At 51.8% G+C, this 22381-nt stretch overlaps 1 protein-coding gene across 5 annotated transcripts in view; it reads left to right on the top strand.

The window, feature by feature from the left end:
* The first annotated feature begins 12272 nt into the window (after positions 1 to 12272).
* Positions 12273 to 22381, top strand: part of CD276 (CD276 molecule) — an 80777-nt gene continuing 70668 nt past the window's right edge. For 4 of the 5 annotated variants that reach the window (XR_007776352.1, XM_050968418.1, XM_050968415.1 and 1 more), the window contains exon 1: positions 12273 to 12451. The gene's annotated coding sequence lies outside the window, so the exon portion shown is untranslated. The remainder of the gene's footprint in view (positions 12452 to 22381) is intronic. The other variant, XM_050968416.1, reaches the window with a different exon arrangement.

The raw sequence follows: 22381 nt of genomic DNA, 5'->3' as shown, positions 1-22381 counted from the left end.
CACTCCAGTTTCCCAGTATCACCACCAGCGCTGCTCCTTATGGGGATGTGACGAACTGGGGCTGTTCTTAATGTGGCTTTTGAATGCTGAGTGGGGATGGTTGGCCTGGGAGGACGATCTACATTGGGAGATGGGAGACTGGCCTTGAGGAAAAATACTTGAGCATGTAACATGAGAACCCAGGAAGGGGTTAGAGGCCAGGTGACACCTCAGCCAGGGAAGCTGAACAAAGGCTGGGAGAGGAGACGCTGGGCGGGAGAGAGTTTCAGGAGGTGGCTGGGGAATGCAGGGAAGCGCAGACGGGGCTCTGATTCCCTAATGGAGTGGTGGTGCCCCTGGGACCCCAAGATGGACCTAATTGGGGAGGATCCTGATGTCTGTGCCTGCAAGACCTGTCTTGGACTGTGTTCCTGTCGTATAAATAAACCTTCTGCTTTACTGGCTGGCTAAGAGTCATGGTGAATCACAGGAAGCTGGGGGTGCAGGGCTATGACTCCCCTACACTCTGTGACAAGGGATGGCTAGTTATGAAAACCGATACCCCAGTAAAAGAAAAAAGGTTCTCCTGATCCCAGAGGACCAAGCCCCAGACCCAGGTCAAATGATATCTTAGAGCTTACCCAAAATACATGCTTATAGCCAATTCTTATTAACTAAAGTAAAATGTATTAAAAAAGAAAAGAGGGAGTTGGTTGAAAGATCAATATACATACAGATTTGAGTTCAATTTCTTGAGGTCCAAATACATAGCAGAGATAGTGAGTTTGTAGTTGCCAAAAGTTCTTTTAGAAATAGTCCATAGACTATGGGCTTGTCTACATCAGAAAGTTGCAGCGCTGGTGAGGGAGTTACAGCGCTGCAACTTTGAAGGTGTACACATCTGCAGGGCACCACCAGCGCTGCAACTCCCTGTTTGCAGCGCTGGCCGTACTCCCGTTTTGTCTCGGGTGTAGAGGATCCAGCGCTGGTGATCCAGCGCTGGTAATCCAATGTAGACACTTACCAGCGCTTTTCTTGACCTCCGTGGAAGGAGGAAGCCTCTGGTAATCAAGCTGGTCTCCTTTCCCGGTTTGCTCTCTCGTTCCCGGAGCCCAGAGCAAGCAGGTCTCCTTCCCTGCGGTTTGCTGGGTGGCTCCGGGAACGCGAGAGCAAACCGGGAAAGGAGACCCGCTTCGCCGCGGTTTGCTCTCTCGTTCCCGGAGCCACCCAGCAAACCGCAGGGAAGGAGACCTGCTTGCTCGGGGCTCCGGGAACGAGAGAGCAAACCGCGGCGAAGCGGGTCTCCTTTCCCGGTTTGCTCTCTCGTTCCCAGAGCCCAGAGCAAGCAGGTCTCCTTCCCTGCGGTTTGCTGGGTGGCTCCGGGAACGCGAGAGCAAACCGGGAAAGGAGACCCGCTTCGCCGCGGTTTGCTCTCTCGTTCCCGGAGCCACCCAGCAAACCGCAGGGAAGGAGACCTGCTTGCTCGGGGCTCCGGGAACGAGAGAGCAAACCGCGGCGAAGCGGGTCTCCTTTCCCGGTTTGCTCTCTCGTTCCCAGAGCCCAGAGCAAGCAGGTCTCCTTCCCTGCGGTTTGCTGGGTGGCTCCGGGAACGCGAGAGCAAACCGGGAAAGGAGACCCGCTTCGCCGCGGTTTGCTCTCTCGTTCCCGGAGCCACCCAGCAAACCGCAGGGAAGGAGTCCTGCTTGCTCTGGGCTCCGGGAACGAGAGAGCAAACCGCGGCGAAGCTGGTCTCCTTTCCCGGTTTGCTCTCGCGTTCCCGGAACCCCCCTTGAAGCCGCCCAACAGCGCTGCAGTGTGGCCACATCTAACACCACTTGCAGCGCTGGTTGCTGTAAGTGTGGCCACTCTGCAGCGCTGGCCCTATACAGCTGTACTAATACAGCTGTAACAACCAGCGCTGCAAAACTTTAGATGTAGACATGGCCTATATATAGTTCAATGTCCATATTTAGGGTGACTCCAGGCAGTGACTGGGGATCTCAATTCTTATGGCTTAGGGTTTCCCCTTCTTGAAACCCAAGGCAGATTTGAGATGAAGAAGGATTGTGTCCCAGGGTTTTTATACATTTCCAGCAGCCTTTTGGCCTGAGAAAATGATAGGCCTAACTTTCCTTCTTCCAAACATCATGGTAATTAGCACCCATTAGTAGGGTAATTTATCTATTAAACAGTTCAGATACAGGTTACCACAACCTTCAAAGAGACATATAGACAATAATACTATTTCACTCAAGTATCTTTCTAAATATTAATAGTGCTTTTTTTTTTTAATCTTTGAATCAAAGCCATAGTAATTGACAAGACTGGTTTGCTTACGTCACAAGAACTGAACAAACAGCTACCCTTCTATCTCTAATGATGCAGGCTTGCATTTCAAAGCTCTATTCATTTACATATCTTCCTAAGAAGTCTTTAAAGTTCTGCCATGAGTCATGTCAGCCTGTGAGTTAAGTAACTCTTTCTGGCCCTGTGTCACCTTTCAATGAGATATTATATTACACTCATAATGTGACAGAGTTAAAGGTGTAAACAGGAGCCTTTAATTGTCCAACATTAAACAGCATTAAACATGGTTCAGTGTTTGGTACACAGAGACCTCAGCCTGCTCAGTACCATGGCAAACACACCATTGAATGTTTTTGTAACCTTTTAGTAAAGATACAGAAAAAGAAGGAAAAACTTTTGAAATGTAAAGTATTAAATAAGGCTTCCATTTTAACAGCATCCCTTGTTCCTGTAGCTGGAGACCGGTTTCAGAGTGGTAGCCATGTTGGTCTGTATCAGGGTATGTCTATACTATGAAATTTGGTTGATTTTATAGAAGTTGATTTTTAGAAATCAATTTTTAGAAATAGATTTTATACAGTCGACTGTATATGTCCACACTAAGCACATTAAGTCGGTGGAGTGCGTCCTCACTACCGTGGCTAGCATCGACGTACGGAGCGGTGCACTGTGGGTAGATATTCCACAGTTCCAGCATTGGAATTCTGGGTTAAGCTCCCAGTGGTTGATAGGGCAAAAACATTGCCGCAGGTGGTTTTGGGTACATATCATCATTCGCTCTGTGAAAGCAACGGCAGACAATCATTTCACTCCAGACCCCAGGGTGATTAGAAGAGCACAGCAAGGCACGCTGTGCAGGGCCGGCTTTAGGAAACCCGAGGCCTGATTCGATGGGGCCCCGGCAGGGATGACTCACCCAGTGAATGCTCCGGGTCTTTGCTCCGGGTCTTCCGTGGCACTGAAGAACCCGCCACCGAAGACCCGGTAGGGAACTGCCAGGTAAGTACATCCCCCCGCCATCCGACCCCCACCCATGTCCTGCCCCGACTGCCCTCAGAGACCGCAACCCATCAACCCCCCCGCTCCTTGTCCCCTGACCACTCCTTCCCAAGACCCCCGACCCTAACTACTGCCCCCCAGGACCTCACCCCCTTACCAACTCGCCCTGCTCCCTGTCCCCTGACTGCCCCAACCCCATCCACCACCACCCTGACAGACCCCCGGAACTCCTACACCTACCCAACTCCCATTCCCCATCCCCTGACTGCCCCCCCGAACCTCTGCCTGATCCACCCTTCCCCACTCCCTGTCCCCAGGACTCCCTGCCCCTGCCTTATCCAACCCCTCTCCCCCCCCCGGGTCCCGGTCTCTTACCATGCCACTTACCCCTGCCAGAGCCCGACTGGGGCCGGAGCTGTGCCACCCGGAGCCAGAGCCACGCTGCCCGGCCAGAGTTGGGGCCGGGGCTGGGCCGGAGCCGTGCCGCGGGGCTGGAGATGCTCAGCCAGAGTCAGGGCGCTCGGCTGGGGCCAGGCCAGAGGGGGGTGCTCGGCTGGGGCCTGAGGGAGCTTCTCAGCCGGGGCCAGGCTGGAGCTGCACTGGGCCACGCCGCGCCTCCCTGGAGCCCTCCTCCTGGCCCCCTGCCTCAGCTTACCTGCACCTGCTTGTTTCCAGGCTTCCCACACAAACATCTGATTCCTAGGAAGCAGGGGAAGGGGAGGCGATGGGGGGGCAGAGCATTCAGGGAAGGAGGAGGAGGTGAGCTGGGGCCGGGGGCGAGGTGGACAGCTGCCAGAGCTTGGGAACCGGCTTCAGCTCACCAGTGGGCGCGGGGCCCTCTTAGGCGCGGGGCCCAATTCAGGGGAATTGGGAGAATCAGCCTAAAGCCAGCCCTGGCACTGTGCATCAGAGAGGCTTTGAAAACCAGTTTCATGACTGGCTAGTCTTCAGTGTGACAGTTGTGTGTGTTTCTCCTTGATGCAAACCTGCCCTCCTTGTTGATTTTAATTCCCTCTAAGCCAACCACCCTCCCCCCTTCAAAATAAAGTAATTATTGTTTTGAAGCCATGCATTCTTTCTTTATTAATTAAAAAAAAAAGAATGAGATAACGGACAAGGTGGCCGGGGTGGGGTGGGGAAGGAGGGAAGGACAAGGCCACATTGCTTATTGTAGCCACACTAAAAATCAAAGTGTTTGAATGACAGCCTTCTGTTGCTTGGGTTATTTGCAGTGAAGTGGCTGGGTGCCCGGAGCCTCCTCCTCCACGTTCTTGGGTGTTTGGGTGAGGAGGCTATGGAACATGGGGAGGAGGTTAGGTGGTTATACAGTGGTTGCAGCAGGGGTCTGTGCTCTTGTTGGCTTTCCTGAAGCTCCAACAGATGCTTCATCATGTCCGTTTGCTCCCCCATTAACCTCAGCATTGCGTCCGCCTCTGCTCTTCACAATCACTTAATTCTTTCCTGGCCTCTGCCACTGAATGCCTCCATGCATTAAGCTGTGCCCTATCAGTGTGGTAGGACTGCATGAACTCGGCAAACATGTCATTGCGAGTGTGTTTTTTTCGCCTTCTAATCTGTGATAACCTCAGGGACAGAGGTGATGGGGGAGAGTAGAAACATTCTGTGCTCTGGGGACTGCATGATCACTTGTGCTGCTGAGTTTGCCACACTGACCAAACAGGAAATGAAATTCAAAAGTTCCAGGGGCTTTTCCTCTGTACGTGGCTAGTGCATCGGAGTTCAAAGTGCTGTCCAGAGCGGACACAATGGAGCACTCAGGGATAGCTCCGAAGGCCAATACTGTAGATTTGCGTCCTCAAATTTGATCCAGCACAGTCAATTTTAGTGCTTCTCCCCTCACCAAGGAGGGGTACAGAAGTCAATTTTAAGAGCCCTTTAGGTCGACGGAACGGGGTTGGTTCTGTGGATGCATTCATTTTTAAATTGACCTAACATGGCTAAATTCGACCTAACCCAGTAATGTAGACCAGGCCTCAGCAAAAACATTGAGGAGTCCTTGTGGCACCTTAGAAACTAATAAATTTATTTGAGCATAAGCTTTTGTGGGCTAAAACCCACTTCATCAGATGCATGGAGTGAAAAATGCAGTAAGCAGTATATATATTACAGCACATGAAAAGATGGGACTGACTTACTTACTGTATTTTTCACTCCATACATCTGATGAAGTGGGTTTTAGCCCATGAACGCTTATGCCCAAATAAATTTGTTAGTCTCTAAGGAGCCACAAGGACTCCTCATTGCTATATATTGACCTGGGTCTGGGGCTTGGTCCTTTGGGATTGGGAGAACCTTTTTTCTTTTACTGGGGCATTGGTTTTCTTAACCATTCATTCCCATAACAAGTGGCACTGGTGGTAATACTGGGAAACTGGAGTGTCTAAGGGAATTGTTTGTATGACTAGTTTGGCTGGTTTAGTGTGCCTTATATAATAAAGAACACCCAGCTTTCAGCTGTGACTGCCCTGCTCTAAGCAATTTGTCCTGAATTGATACTGTCAGTTGTGTCCCACCAAAGGCAGCATCATTACACCTGCTGCAGGGATCTCCATCTGCTGATCCAAGCCATCTGCTCTACAAATATAGTGCTGAGGTGGGGGGATGAGGATCCAGGGCACCTCACTCCGGTGCCTCTTGCATCATGTTGTGTTTTTTGCTGTTCTCCACTGTTGTTGCACAATGTCACTTCTCCCTTGGGGTATGGGTCTCTCTCCCTGCCCAGAATCAGCACAAATTCCTTTCTTAGCTATGATCAGGTTGGATTGCTCCCAAAGTCTCACAGCTTGGCAGCATTTAGTGCTAGTGTAGTGCGATCCCACAATGAAGTGGGTGCCACATTCTGTTATTCAGTGCAGGTGAACCGAGATGGTCTTTTCTAGGAGTGTGCTTCCCAATAGCCTGATGTCCTTCCTTTGTATGCAGGGCTATGTCTGAGACTAAGACAGCACATAACCCTGTGGCTGCACACAGCCCTATAGTTTGGGGTTCCTGATTTGTCAGACCCCCCTCCCCCGCATTATATAACCCTCTATAACCCCCATAAGAACATTTTACACTTCTGGATCAGCTGCCACAACAGTCTCAAAGCACTTCTCAGCCATTAATCCATTAACCCTGACAACCTCCACAGGCAGGGGAGACTCCTTTGCCACATCTTCCAGATGAGGCAAAGAGCAGTGAACCAAATTAACTGAGGTCACTAAGGACTTGGCTACACTGCAGAGTTGCAGCAGTGGTAGTAGCTTTACAGCGCTGCAACTCACTCACCGTCCACACTTGCAAGGCACATACAGCGCTGTATCTTCCTGGCTACAGCGCTGGTTGTACTCCACCTCGGCCTGGGGAATAATGACTGTAGCGCTGCTGATGCAGCACTGCTCCTCCAGTGTGGCCACCAAAAGCGCTGTTATTGGCCTCCAGAGGTATTCGGAGGTATCCCAGAATGCCTGTACAGCCACTCTGCTCATCAGTTTGAACTCTACTGCCCTGGCCTCAGGTGACCCACCCTTTAAATGCCCCAGCAATTTTAAAAATCCCTTTCCTGTATGCTCAGCCAGGTGTAGAGTGCAATCAGTGAATCTTTCCAGGTGACCATGACTCCACGTGCCAAACGAGCCCCAGCGTGGAGCAATGGCGAGTTGCTGGACCTCATCAGTGTTTGGGGGGAGGAAGCCGTGCAGTCCCAGCTGCACTCCAGCCATAGGAATAATGATACCTATGGGCAGATATCAAGGGCCATGCTGGAAAGGGACCATGACCAGGATGCGCTGCAGTGCAGGGTTAAAGTGAAGGCGCTGCGGAGTGCCTATTGCAAAACCTGCAAGGGAAACTGCCACTTCGGCGCTGCCCCCACGATCTGCCATTTTTACAAAGAGTTGGATGCAATACTTGGGGGTGATCCCACCACCACTCTGAGGACCACGATGGACACTTCAGAGCTGGGGGAGGAGGAGGAGGAGGAGGAAGAGGAAAGCGAGAGTGAGGGTACTGGGGTGGGGGGAGACATCCCAGAGTCCCTGGAGACATGCAGCCAGGAGCTCTTCTCAAGCCAGGAGGAAGGTAGCCAGTCGCAGCAGCAGGTACTTGGTGGAGGACAAACAAAGGAGTAGGTTCCCGGTAAGCGGCTTTTATTTTCATGATGGAAATTTTTCGGCAGAGGAGGGAGGATTAGGGCTGCATGCATGCATGCCTAGATGCGGAATAGCGCATTGATGTGGTCTATCACGTCACGGTAATCGGCCTCAGTAATCTCTTCAAAAGTTTCAGCCAGAGCGTGGGCAATGCACTTGTGCAAGTTTATTGGGAAAGCCACTGTGGTCCTTGTCCCAGTCAGGCTAACGCGTCCGTGCCACTGTGCCGCGAGGGGTGGGGGGACCATTGCTGCACACAGGCAAGCTGCATAGGGGCCAGGACGGAATCCACATTGCTGTAGAAGACCCTCCCGCGCTTCCCAGGTGACCTGCAGCAGCAAGATATCTTCCAGGATCAACTGCTGTGGAAAATGTTGGGATAGTGTTCAGTGTAGGTGTCCCCTGCAGCTGTTTGCTTTCCCCAATGCACAGAAACCCCAGTACAGCCCTGAACCAATCATTCTCCCTTCCCACGTGACCCGCAGCAGCGAGATATCTTCCAGGATCAATTGCGGTGGAAAATGTTGGGATAGTGTTCAGTGTAGGTGCCCCCTGCAGCTGTTTGCTTTCCCCAATGCACAGAAACCCTGAGGACGGTAGAGCCCTGAAGCAATCAGTCCCCCTTACTCACAATTTCAGGGCTCCCGTGGGTTATGTGCACTCTCTTTGGGATGGGAAAATCATGCTATTGTGAAGATTGTTACACTCCTTAACTGTGTGGGAATAACTGTCTGGTATAAACAATGCTGCCTCTGTTAAGTGTTGCATTTTTTGCCTTTACAGAAGCAACCTTGAGATCTCGGCTGCCCGTGTTATCAACGTCTCAAAGACTACAAAATCTCTGGAAAAAGCTGCAAAAAAGCAAAGAAGACATGCTGCAAGCGGTTATGCAGCACTCTGTCACAGAGAATCAAAAAGTGCAGGACTGGAGGGAAAGGGAAAGCAGGATCCGCCAGAAAAATGCAGCAGACAGGAAGAAAAGCATAAAGCAGCTGATAAGCATCCTGGCGTGCCAAGCAGACTCTATCCAGGCACTCATAACCATGCAGGCAGAGCACTACTGCACCCGCCCCCACCCATCCCAAAGCTCTTTCCCTTGTGCCCCAATGTCAGCTCAAAACCCCCTTCCCCAGCATCCAGGTTCTTACCACCACCAGCTGCCCCCAAACACTTGTATGTTCACCAATCAGCCCTGAGAACTACGACCCTTACCCTCTGCACTCAACCCCCATCACCATGCAGTATAGGCATCCTGAAGTGCAGCAGTCATTGCACAGCGCTCCAGACAGGACATATTCAAACCTGTGACTGTACAGTTCCCCACCCCACCCCCCTGCCCTTTTAGGTTCCCAAAAAGTTGTGTGTCTGTCAATAAAGTAATTTCCTTTTCAATAAATGAATTATTGGCTTTGAAAACAGTCTTTGTTATTGCAGAAAGTCAAAGATACCTTAGCCCAGGAAAGAAACAGGCACTGCAAATCAGCTTGGGAAACACAGATTCCTACTAACATTGTAACCACTGCACTTCACTCCTGTGCAAGGCACCAAACATTACTGTTGGTTTTCAGCCTCAAATTCCTCCCTCAAGGCAACCCTGATTCTTGCAGCCCTGTGCTGGGCCTCTCTAGTAGCCCTGCTCTCTGGCTGTGCAAATTCAGCCTCCAGCCATTGAACCTCGGAGGTCCATGCCTGACTGATTCTTTCACCCTTCCCTTCACAAATATTATGGAGGGTACAGCACGCGGATATAACCACGGGGATGCTGCTTTCTCCCAAGTCTAGCTTCCCATACAGAGATCACCAGCACCCCATTAAACGGCCAAAAGCACACTCCACAGTCATTCGGCACCGGCTCAGCCTGTAGTTGAACCGGTCTTTGCTCCTGTCAAGGTTCCCTGTATATGGTTTCATGAGCCACAGCATTAGTGGGTAAGTGGGATCTCCAAGAATCACAATGGGCATTTCGACGTCCCCTACTGTGATCTTCTGGTCTGGGAAAAAAGTCCCAGCCTGCAGCTTCCTGAAGAGGCCAGTGTTCCAAAAGATGCATGCATCATGCACCTTTCCGGACCAGCCTGTGTTAATGTCAATGAAACGCCCACGGTGATCCACAAGCGCCTGGAGAACCATAGAGAAATACCCCTTCTGATTAACATACTCGGATGCTAGGTAGGGTGGTGCCAAAATAGGAATATGCGTCCCATCTATCGCCCCTCCACAGTTAGGGAAACCCATTTGTGCAAAGCCATGCACAATGTCCTGCACGTTCCCCAGAGTCACGGTTCTTCTTAGCAGGATGCGATTAATGGCCCTGCAAACTTGCATCAACACGATTCCAATGGTCGACTTTCCCACTCCAAACTGGTTTGCGACCGATCAGTAGCTGTCTGGAGTTGCCAGCTTCCAGATTGCAATAGCCACCCACTTCTCCACTGGCAGGGCAGCTCTTAATCTCGTGTCCTTGCGCCGCAGGGTGGGGGCGAGCTCCTCACACAGTCCCATGAAAGTGGCTTTTCTCATCCAAAAGTTCTGCAGCCACTGCTCGTCATCCCAGACTTCCATGATGATGTGATCCCACCACTCAGTGCTTGTTTCCTGAGCTCAAAAGCGGCATTTCATGGTGCTGAGCATTTCCGTGAATGCCACAAGCAATTTTGTGTCGTACGCATTACGCGACTTGCTATCATCGTCGGACTTCTCATCACTTTCGATCTTAAGGAATAGCTCAACTGTCAAACGTGATGTGCTGGCAAGACTCATCAGCATATTCCTCAGCAGTTTGGGCTCCATTTCCCACAGAAATCACGCTGCACAGAAACCATCGAGAGAGTCAAGATGGCGCCAAACGTGGACGGAAAAACAGGGATTGCTGGGATGTGAAGCGATGCATCACGGGGCGTTGGGACAGGAAGCAGAATGACCCACCAACCTCCGCCCCCTTCCCACAACCCACAGCGCCAGAATGGGAAGAGGTGCTCTGTGGGATGGCTGCCCACACTGCACCACTCCCAACACTGCTGCAAATGCTGCAGATGTGGCCACACTGCAGCGCTGGTAGCTGTCAGCGTGGCCACACTGCAGCGCTTTCCCTACACAGCTGTACGAAGACAGCTTTAACTCCCAGCGCTGCACACCTGCAAGTGTAGCCAAATCCTAAGAGAGTCATTGGTGAGAATGGAACTGGGCTCCCTGGCCATCCCCACCCTACTAAGCAATTTTCCTCTACCCTGGTATCCCCTGCCCCAAGTCCAGCTGGGAGCATAGGCAAAGGAAACCAGGTCTCCTCTCTGATGCCTATTGGAATGTAATGGAGAGGAGATTGGAGTAGGAGGATGAAGGTTCTGCTGTAACACAGACACTGTCTCTCCCAAGCTGGGGCATTTGGCATGTCCACCAGCTGCTCCTCACCCCACCAGCGGACACTTTCCCCTTGCCAGAAGGGAAAGCAGGGCCCTAAGCCTGACAATCCCCAGGGAGAATGGGGAGAGGTCAATGCTCCAGGTCAGCCTGATTGACAGGGTGGGCAGGCTAATGAGGGAGTCAGGAGGCCAGGGGGGTCCCGTCCTCCTTGTGAGCTGGAATTGCCTGGAACAGAGTGAGGCTGAGCTAAGGGGAGAGCAGGGGCCTGAGTTAAGCTGGGGAGTAGGGCTGTGCCAGCCAGAGAGAACCAGAGAAGCAGCCCAGGGAGCAGACCTGCGCTGGGAGGAGAGCTACAGCAACCAGACCCAGAGAAGCAGCTCAGAGGCCCGGAGGCAGGGCAGCAGCAGTACTGGGGCTGGAACAGTCTGGAACTGGGTGCGATGAGCATCTGAGGAGAGCGAAGGAGAACTCTGGGCAGCAGGTCCAGTGCAGGGAGATGCCCCCAGGCAAGATGCCTTGCAGGCCAGACTTGGAGGGGAACTGTAACCCCGATGGGGGCAGGGAGGCTGACGCTGGGAAGAAGAGCCCTACCACCTCTGCAGCAAGTGGCCAACCTGTGGCATCCCTGCAGCACAGCCAGGGCCTGGGATATGTGAGGAACAGACTGCGAACTGCCCTGATATTTCAGGGATGGCTGTTTATGGTTCCCTGCGCCCACAGAGTGGGGTGATGGATTTTCCTTTAACCTTTCCCATCCCCCCTTACTTTTTGTAATTAGTTGCTATTTAATAAATTGTATTTGCTTTAAACTGTATATAATGATCAGTGTGTCAGGGAAATGTCCAGAGTGGAGGGAATACCCTGGAGTGGGGACACTCTATCCCCTGCCCTAAGTGACTATGCCAAGATTGGGGGGTCAAGCCTCCAGGAATCCTGGGCCCAGCCTTGTTGGGGTTAAGAGGACTCTGCCACACTGGAGTGTGGAAAGAGAGCCCTCAAGGGCAGGGAAGCCTCTGGGTAAAGGGACTGAGGACTCAGATCCTTTCGCTAGCCCCTTTCACCGGAGTAGTGTATAAGCCAGGAAAGTTCCCCACAGTAGCAGGATCATTCCCTCACTTACACAGGTCTCCCCTCTGACGCCCCTGGGAACCCAATGGAGGGGATGTTGGCGTAGGAGGATGAAGGTTTCGCTATAACACAGGCACCGTCTCTTCGAAGTAGGGTAAGTTGAGTTTGCATCTCCACCGGCTGCTCCTCACTCACCCCACTTTCCCCCCAAGAACCTGAGACCCGCCTGCAGCCTCCGCTCTCACTGCCGCAGCCGCTGTCCCCTTCAAGGGCGCGCGCTGTCTTCTCCTCGCCCCGGCCCCCAGCCCCGCCCGGATCCGGGCCCCTCCCGGGGGCAGCCGGCCTAGCCAATCGGGTAGCTCCCCCGCAGCCTGGGGGCCGGGATGAGATCACTCCCGGCCCAAGCAGGCGGCCCCTGCTGCTCCTTGCTGGCGTCGCGCCAGCCTCCGCGTTTGCCCTGTTCGCCCGCGGAGTTCGCTGCAAGGCCTGCCCGGTCTGGCCGGCTCGGGGCCCTGGCCGCCGCCCCTAGCAGGCGGGGTAAGAACCCGCCGGTTCCTCTGCGAGTTGCTGCCGCCGACCCTGGCAGGGTGAGTGCTCGCGGCGCCATTGTTTGAATAAGAGGGCGGGGAAGGGGGAGCAGCCCGCAGCTGCTGGAGGGAGAGAAACTGGGCCCGGCCGGAGGGATGTTCAGCCGTCGCCGCTTGCAGTTCCCCTGCGAGTCTGCAAGGAGTGGGGTGCCCCATGCCTGCGGGCAGGATGGTTTAGCCACAGCACCAGGGGAGTTAGGCGGTGTGCACCTAACTCCCCTGGGTGCTTTGACTAACCCCACCCGAGCCACGCACCCCTTTATAGTGTGTATCCCTCTTGCCACATATTTATCTATGCCTGTCTACGAGAGAGGCGCTGCAGTATGTGTCTCATAAAAATCACTTACTAACTTCAGCCTTAGAACCCCCAGGAGCTCTGCCTGGCTGCGGGACCGAGACATCCCTAGGAGTTTCCTGCTGGATTAGAAACATTTTGACAGGGAGCAAAGGGCCAGCGTGGAACTGGAGGCTGCTTGGCGTGGTCCGCAGGCAGGAGGGAGTACTGGGGAGTTCAGTGCGGGGAGAAGCTGGCTAACTGCTGTTCCTCTGTCATGTGCCTAGAGCAGGCGGGTTGCTGGCCAAAGCGAGATTCTTGAGTGAATGAAGGGACGGGGAGGGATCCAAGGCATCAATATAAGATTCTCTGCCTAGGATGTCCCGGGGAGAGGAAGGGCCACACTTTACACTCCCTATCTAGACAGGAGACAGACTTGCTTGGGAGACTCTGCGCTGCTGGGAAGGGATTGGATTCTCGTGCTCCTGGTTAGGATATTATGCTATCCACCACTGTGGGCAGCATGTTCTCTCCCCCGACCCTCTTATGGTTCCTGGAAGTAGCTGCTTCAGTAGTATGATGCATGTGGCAGTACTGTAGGGAAATACTGATTGCAGGGCTTTGGTGTCAGGCTGGGAGGCGGTGCTCACAAAATTGCAGGCACACAGCATGGGTTTAGTGGCATTGTTGCAGGCACAGGCTGGGCACTTGATCCCAGACCTAGTTCCATTAGGGAGCTCCCTGTGAAACAAATCCCTGTGTGCAGTTCCTACTGGGCAATTGGTGTCCGTAAGTATGCCAGCTGGCTCCAGTGTTTGGGGAAATGGGCATAACAGGATGTGAACCTTTGCCCAGAATTTAAACCAAACACGATGTTGCAAAAAAGTTCAATTAAAAGTGACGTCAACTTGAAAGTTATATTTCCTCCTGAAAATACTGCTGTTGTTATAGATGACACTTTGATTCCTATTGGTGAAAGAGACAAGAGGGGGCAACAACTCTTTCTTTTCCAGTTCATTTTGTGCATTTGACAACAATTGCTCTTGCCAGTTTCATTGTTTTGTTGCAATCAGGTGAACTTCTCATCTCATGGCTTAGCATGAGGACATCATTCCTAATCCGTACTCCTCAGCAAGGCACTCGCTTATGGCATGCTCTGTCCCAGGCCCTGGTCTGCAGGAAACTCACCCCTTCACATCTGAATAGATTTGTAAGGCCAGGATGAATCACTGTGATCTAGTGTGGCCTGCATGACACAGATCTTAGAATTTCCTTCAGTGATTGCTCATTTAAACCCTATCTTCTGGGTGAGCAAATGTGTAAGTACTTATATGGCCCCCATCATGATAGAATTCACTTGTTTTCACAAGTACCATCATCCCCATGGTCTCTTGCCATTGGTCCCTAAGTCACTTGACCAAGTCCCCCCTCTTCAGCACAGCAGGGAATTAAACCCAGCTCTCCTGAGTCTCTAGCTAGCACCCTAAGCAGTAGACAGTCCCTCCTGTGTACCAGGCCCTGCAAGAGGGTGGTCAGCAATGGAGCTGAAACAGAAACCAAAGAGACAACTGGCAGGAGTGTGCAGAGTGGAAGGGCAAGGGTGGGCCTGAGCATATTTATTGGTATTGGTCTTTATTCCACCCAAAAGACCCTTCTGAACATGAGCAAGACAACACGAACCCCTCTAACAGCTTTAAAGGAATAGGGATATTTTAAAATCAATACTATTTAAAGGGGGATCTTAAAAAAATCCAGTTTCTGATAATTTGACAGTTAGAGTGGACAGTATCCCTTTAAATGACCTTCCTCTCCCCTCACCCCCCAGTTCTGAGACATGATGGGAAAAGTAGAGATGGCATCAGAGAAGTTTAGAATAGTTTTCTAGGGCTGTTTAAAAATGATAAAGTTTAGGCACTGAACCTCCAGCGCTCATCTCTCACTGGGCTGGAATTGGTGCTGGCTGTTTGTCTTTGCTCCAGGAGGAAGAAATGAGAATCTTTCAGCATCCTGTCTTCTTGTGCCATGGCAGGAAGACAGGAGAATCTGGGTTGGGGCCTGAGGGTGGAGAGAGCAAAGCTGGATCTAGGAGACAGCCAGCTGGGAGGTGGGAGAAGCAAAGATGGATACAAGAGGAAGCCAGTCACTCAGCATGGTTGTCTGGAAACTTGTAGACTGTGCTTCATTGATTGGGAGTTCTGGTAGCCCACAGCAATGTCCTGGCACTTAACTAAGGGGAGGTACCAGGTCTGTAGTGTGCAGACCCTTCAGTAACAAAGTGCTTGGGTTTATTTAATTGCCTAGGTGGTTTGTCTGTTTTCAGAGCTGATTGGCCAGAGAGAGAGCATACTCCAAGGTCCATTCAGCATATGCAGGCTGGCATGTCTCTCTGCTCTCCTCCCCCACCCCACTAACGAGATCAATGGGGGCATTATTTACATGCCAGGTTTTGACACACAGAAATCAATCCCTGCCTGTAGTTTTGGCCAGAGGCAGCCAGATGACACTGATTTCCCGCCCCCACCCCCCATGAGTTTGAAACAGATGCTTCATTCAGATCTAGGATGTACAGAATGGATGATTACACCATAGAATGATTGCCTCTTCATCAGCTTATTAAGCACCAGTCACTCTATGGCACCTGAAATAATGGAGAGAGAGTCTCTTCCAGGGGTCAGGGGCAGGAAAAACAATGTCCAGGGCCTGGCGGGGTAGTGTAGGGGTCTGAGCATCAGGTGTGATAGGTTAGTGCTATCTGGACACATGTGATCAGCTTAGCCCTTCCAAGGCAGGTAAATGGGAGTCACCTGTGTGGGGAAATTTCAGGAGAAATCATAAAACTCCAAGGCCCTACTTGCCAGGTGTGGCTGAGCTAAGCATGCTTCATGGGCACATGGGCCATTCTCCAGTAAGACTGGAGGCTATGGGGAGTCACACCAGTGTGACAGCCCTACTGTCCTCAGAGAGAGTGGGGTGAGCCTTGTGGTCTGACTCTCAGCCCACCCTCTTCCAGGCAGCTGGCAGCCATGGGGCTGAGAGAAGGGGGCAGAGCCTGCATTTTTAGCCCTACTATGGTTGGGCCCTGTGCATGGGCTTATTGTTTTTCCCTTAGGCCTCCAGGCAGAGGCTGGCTGCAGCTTGGTCCTAGCAATCACAGAACCCTTTTCCTAGGAAGTTATGCTCTGGTGTCCAGTCTGTCCTCTCAGTGTGCTGTGCACAGGATGGCTGGTGCCTTTCATGCCAGAGGTGGATTTTGCAGCCCTGCTGAAATGCAGCCTTTGGGCTGGAGATGAGCAGAGCTAAAGGAATATAAATAGCCCTAGTTATGTTACTTTATTATGATTGGTTCAGTCATAGACGAATCTGGCCTCTCTAGCATACTTTGTCCTCTGAGAGGGCTGGCAGGGCAGGGGAGAGTGCCTGGGGTCTATTTCATGGGCAACCACCACTGTCTATCCCATGCCCCAATGCTATTCCTGCCATGGTTTACCCATGGTCCAGCCTAGCTAGGCCCCCCATGCATTCCCTCTTGATCACCAACAGCTGTGGAACCTCACCAGTAGCTGAAGGGGTTGCCAGAGCCTAGGAGTGAGGGTATCACAACCAGGTCACCGTAGCTGGAGGTAGAGTTGGGGTGCAGGGCTGGGGCTGGGTCCCTGCACACCCCTTCCCAGATTTTCAAACTCAAATACAAATGCTTATTTATTGTGGTAATACCTAGGACCTGCAGTCATAGATTAGGGCCCCCTTGTGCTAGGTGCTGTATTGCAACTGGGTTTGACTCACTCCTGTTGGCTTTCCTGGGGATTAGCTCTGTATGCTGGTGTGCTCTCTTGTGGTGATCTCACCACCATCACTTCTGCTCCACAGACCCACGTCACTCCCAAGATCACAGCATCCTCTTCCTGACACAGCCTTTTGGCTGTGCCACACTCCATGCTCCCACCTTCCAGGGAACAGTGTCACCGTCCCTCAGTCCAGCCACTTCCTCAGTGGTGGGTGGAGGCAGTGGGGACCCAGGCCCACCCACTACTCTTGGTCTGGGGACCCTGTAGGTGGCCACCACTGGCTGCATCTCCACTGACTCCTCTGTAGATCTCCCTGGGCCAGTTCCCCACAGCCCTAGCACTCTTTGCCCTTGCCTCAGGACCTCAGCCTGCAGATCCATGGAGCCCACTAGGAGCTGTGTTTAGCTCCCTGGGTCTCTGCCTGCAGCATTGCTATGTCCAGGGTGCTTGTTCCCCTCCACCTGCAAGGCAGCCATTCTACCTTCCTCCTCAAGCTTCAGGGGGTGACAAACTGTTCTGTACTGCAGCACTTCTTATATGGGCCTGTCCAACCCCGACTGGCTGCTCCTATAAGCCCTTCTGTGATTGACTGCTTCCTACACAGCCTCCCTAGGGCTCTATTAACCCCCGAGAGCCCAGTGTAGGGCAGACGCCCCATCATACACCCTCCCCCTTAAAACCAACTGCTGGGGGGGTATTATCTTCTCTGCTTCCCCCGCAATTGTGCCCACAAGACAGCCCTCTCCTGCCTCAGTTTCTCTACCATGAGGAACTGGCTATTCTGCTCCATGCTGTCCCCAGTTTTCCTTCTTTGTGCTTTTGCATTATCTTGCAGTATTTGCAAGGCCAGCTTGGTAGCTTTCAGTTTTTCCCATAACCCTGGCCCTTGCTCTGCAGGCTTTCCCAGTATCCCTTTTCCCAGGGTCTGAGCCCCTATGACAGCTTGTCCTGCTACAGTGTGGATTCCCTTGTCTGTCTGGGTCCCCTCCATCCCACTCATCAGATCCACCATCTCTCTACCACCCCCTGCTGAGCATGGGAGATAGCCCCCTGCCTGGTCCATGGTTATCACTGCCACATTCTTTGTGGCAGCCCCTGGCCTAGCCAGATTCCTGAGCAGTCCTCTTCTATCCCACCATCTCCTAAGGGAGCAGTGCTGTTTGCTATGGCCCTCTTCATGGCACCAGAAGCAAGTCCTTTGTCTTCCCTGGGCCATGTTCCTCCCATTGTTCTTCCTTTGCTTAGCCCTTTCCCCTGGGCTAGCTTCGGCCCTGCAACTAAGAGGGCATTCCCTTCTCACGTGCCCCTGTTGTCCACAGGGGCAACACGCCCATCCCCTCCCTGTTCTCACAGGTGGGACTCTCTTGGGCACTTGCTTCTTCACAGTCTCAGGGAGAGGCTTCTGTCCCCCAGCCTAGTAGGGGCACTCTCTTCCAGTGTCCTTGTTGTCCAGAGGCACAACATTCACTCAGCCTCTATGGACCCCCTCTCACACTAGCTTAAGTATGTAGAGCTGCTGCTCAGCTAGCTGTGCCACAGAGACCTGCAAGTACTCCTGTACCTCCCGCTATCTCTGTTGGGTCTTAAGTACCTGCAACAGCAGGGCCTGAAGTTGCCCTGGGTGCTTGTCAGCCCCTTTTCATAGGGGGCACCGATTCAGTTATCCAATCTGGGAGGGTATATAAACCCTCAGCAAAATATGCTTCTGCATATTGCAGCTCCATTGTCTCTCCATGTTTACTGTCTCTCAGATAGTCTTTCCAATTCCCCTTGTATCAAGGGCAGCAGTCAAACAGTCTCTGAGTTCCTCACCCAGTCCCCTTCCTTCAGGGGCAACCAAATACCCATGTTCTCCAACTCCCCACTGCAACCCTTCCTGCTGGCCATCCTATAGATCTCCCTGGGCTACTTTCCCCCAGCCCCAGCACCCTCTTTGCCCTTGCCTCAGGGCCTCAGCCAGATAGATCCCTACAGCCCACCAGGAGCTGCCTTTAGTTCCTTGGGTCTCTGCCTGCAGCATTGCTATGTCCAGGGTGCATGCTGCCTTCCACCTCCTTCCTCAAGCTCCAGGGCATAACTGGAAGTGTACTGCAGCTCTTCTTATATGGGCCTGTCTGGCCCTGTTTGGCTACTCCTATAAGCCCTTTGGTGATTGGCTGCCTCCTATGCAGCCTCAGGTCTCTGTTACCCCTGAGAGCCCAGTGTGGGGCAGGCACCCCATCACATGTATGAACACAGTACAAAAAGGGACCCCTCTCTCCTTTTTTTAGGTCCATCAGTGGCGCCAGGGTGGGCAGGAATGGTGTCCCTAGCCTCTGTTTGCCAAAAGTTGGGAATGAGCGACGGGATGGATCACTTGATTAACTGTTTCTTCCCTCTGGGGGACCTGGCACTGGCCACTGTCGGAAGACAGGATACTGGGCTAGATGGACCTTTGATCTGACTCAGTATGGCCGTTCTTATGAGTGTACACACTTATGGACACACAGAGTGAGTACCAGTGCATGCAGCCCTCTCCCCAATGGCTCTGTCTATGTCAGGTGTACCGGAAAGTTTCTTTATGCATGGCTTTGGAGATCATGCTTCCCAGGGTGCCATCCTACACAGCCAGTGTCTGGGATTCCCCAACAATCCTCCGCTGAGTCCCTCCCCTCCCCTCCCCCCGCCATCCTAGGCTCTTTCCCTACAGGGAACTGCCTCTGATTCAGTCAGGCCCAGGGTGCTTGAGATCATGTCATTGCTGCTGCTGCTCCTTCTGGTGTTCCGTTAGTGGGGAAAACCATACCAGGCCTTGCCTCGTCCCTGGGCTCTGAGATCATGAGCGTTGATCAGGGTGCTATTTTTGGCCCAGCTTCAAAGACCCAGATGGAGAGAAGGGCCGGGGCGGGAGTGGGAGGGGAAGAGGAGCCTGGGTGGGCCCAGGAGCCAGAGCCCGTCCCCTCCTGCTGAGCCGTGGGTATCTGAGCGGCTGCTGCTGGTCGACTGTGGTGCAGCTACAGCTAGGGTGACCAGATGTCCTGATTTTATAGGGACAGTCCCAATATTTGAGGCTTTTTTTAATATAGGCTCCTATTACCTCCCATACCCTGTCCCAATTTTTCACACTTGCTGTTTGGTCACCCTAGCCACAGCCCAGTAGAGAATAGTTTCCAGTCTCTCCTCCCCACCTCTCTGCTGAGCCCATAGGGCTTGACTCCTGCTCGCCCCCAGGCCCCAGGCTGACGGGAGCCTTGAACTGTTCTCTCCCTCACCTCCAAAGATCCCCAAATGGGATGTATTGGGGAGGGGGAAGTAGGGGAAGAGAGAGAGAGAGAGAAGCGGACAGTTCCCCACAGTGGGGGAATGCCTAAGTGGGGAAGTGATGAAATGCCAGTGACGAAGGATTACCCAGTGGGTAGGACACTAGCCTAGAACTTGGGAGACATGGATCTAATTCCCTGCTCTACCACAGACAACCTGTGTGACCCTGGGCTAGTCATTTAGTCTCTCCAATCCCCATCTGTACAATGGGGACAATAACACTGCCCTACCTCAGGGGGTATTGTGAGGTTATGTGGTCATGGGGCTGTTTATGTACCTTAGATGGTGAGATTTCCAGTGTTGGGAAAGGACAAATCCCAAAGTTGTGCGGGGGTCCCCAGGGATGCAGGGGGAGTGTTAAAGGGCAGAAGAGGGGTGGCTTCATAAATGTTTCTCTTATAAATGTCTACCTTTAGCTAAATAAATACTGCATTTCAAGAGGCACATTCTGCACTGGGAGAAGTAGCCTATTGCTAGTGAACTTGTTGTTCCCGGCCCCTAGACTCTTAAGTGAAAGGATAATTTTCCTCCCTCCCCAAAGAACAAGTTTGACACCTCTTCTATAGCCCCACCACTCCCAGCATTCCCTGCTGTGCTGACCCCCATTCTAGGCTAAAATCAGGCAGAGACTGATCCCTTAAAGGGCCAGCCTGGCCTACTGCAGTTTGGAAACAGACTATTCCTTGCTGGTTTTTCTCTTTCTGCTGGTGGAGGGGCAGGGTTGGAGCTAGAAATGGATGAAAGAATCTGTCCCAGTGTAGGGGTTTTTGGATTGCAAGAGAGAAACTATTGGGGCTAGCACAAATCCTCACCTCTCCTCTGAGAGAAATACTTTAAAGGAGATGGGTTGAAGGCAAAAGGAAAATCTTCCTTCAGACATTTTTGAAACCTTGGTGCATAATTTTAAACACGTGGATAAGGGCAGATTGGTTAGGTCCGTGGTTCTGAAACTTTTGTATTGGTGACCCCTTTCACACAGCAAACCTCTGAGTGCGACTCCCCTGATAAATTAAAAATACTTTAACACTATTATAAATGCTGGAGGCAAAGCGGGGTTTGGGGTGGAGGCTGACAGCTTGCTACCTTCCATGTAATAAGCTTGAGACCCCCGAGGGGTCCGGACCCCCAGTTAGAGAAACCCTGGGCTAGGTTGTTTTCTTGTTGTATCATTTCCATTTAGGAGTTGGCCAGGGCAGAATATTCAGTTCAATATGCAGGGTACAGATGCAGTGTTGCCAATCCTTGCAATATTGGATGTTTTACTTACAGGCCCAGCTTCTGGAGATAAGAGATTATGAGGGAATCCCATCTTCTTATTTTTAAATGAAAGTTTCTAGCCCTTATGGTTGCAGAGAAGCTGGAAAATTAGACCCAAGTGCATCTTAAAGGTCAAAACCCAGAGGGCAAAGAACCCCAGTTTTTTTAATCCCCTGATTTTTAAACCAGTTTTAGGATTGTTGGGGCCCTGATTCATGATTTTTGAACCTTTGGATTTCTCTCATGCAAATGATGGGTATTAATACCCGAACCTTAACTAAAAAGTGAATTATGCCTGAGCTGGTGACTTCAGTGTACTTCCTAATGGACAAGTGTCCTCATCATAGAGCACCACAGCTAACACTAAGTGCCTCCCTTGTTCATGATCTCAGGGGAGAGGCTGAATTCCCCTTTCAGCCTAGGTTTGGTCTCTTCATGTTTGTGCTGGGAGAACCTTGCTCTGCTCTGAAGCTAACTGTAGGACTTCAGTGTCCAGAGGCGCCCCATGGATTTCTTTGTGTTCTATCCATGTACAATACAAATCATTCAGTAAAGGAAACCCATTATTAATTTGCTTTTCCTGTGCTGGTAAGAGCATCAGTTGGACAAGCCACACTTCCCTAGGAAGAGCAGGTTGAGAGAGCAAGAGCATGTAGCTAGAGCCCTGCAAATCTGTGGATATCCACTTTACAATCGTGGATATCCTCATCCGCAGACCTCACACACTTGGGGCAAGCTTGTTTAACAGGCGTGCTGTGCACTGACTTAGCATGTGTGAGCATAACTCTCTTTAGTAACAACTATAATGCCCTGCTACTTAAGCGTGGTTAACAGTTATTCTTTTTGCTCAAGTGGTTCTTGTGCTGAAGGCGTTAGGTTTGATTCCTTTGGGTGCTTAGAGCATCTATGCAAAGGGGATAGGTTCTTTTCATATCCCATATGCTTTCTAGGGAGTAAAGTACTCTTCTGAAATGGAGGTAGAAATTCTGCATCTCTCTAAAAATGGAGTTCACTAGTAAATAGGGCATGGAAACTAATGATTTATGTTCTCTGTGGTTTGTATTTAGTTTACTAAACAGCACACGCTCTGTGAAAGTGTGGTAATCAAGATTTTAAATTGTTTACATATGTTTGATGAAGTGACTTTGTCTATTTATATACTTGTTCAGGGCCAGATTCAGATATAGGGTTGCCAGGCATCTGGTTTTCGACTGGCATGCCAGGTTGAAAGGGGACCCTGGCACTGCTGACCGGACCGTTAAAAGTCTAGTCAGCAGCATAGTGGGGGCCTGGCGCTAAGGCATGCTCACCACC

The sequence above is a fragment of the Gopherus flavomarginatus genome, chromosome 9 (assembly GCF_025201925.1).
Source record: "Gopherus flavomarginatus isolate rGopFla2 chromosome 9, rGopFla2.mat.asm, whole genome shotgun sequence".
NCBI lineage: Eukaryota > Metazoa > Chordata > Testudines > Testudinidae > Gopherus > Gopherus flavomarginatus.
Note: the sequence above shows the minus strand (reverse complement) of the source record. Positions and strands in the feature narration are given on the sequence as shown.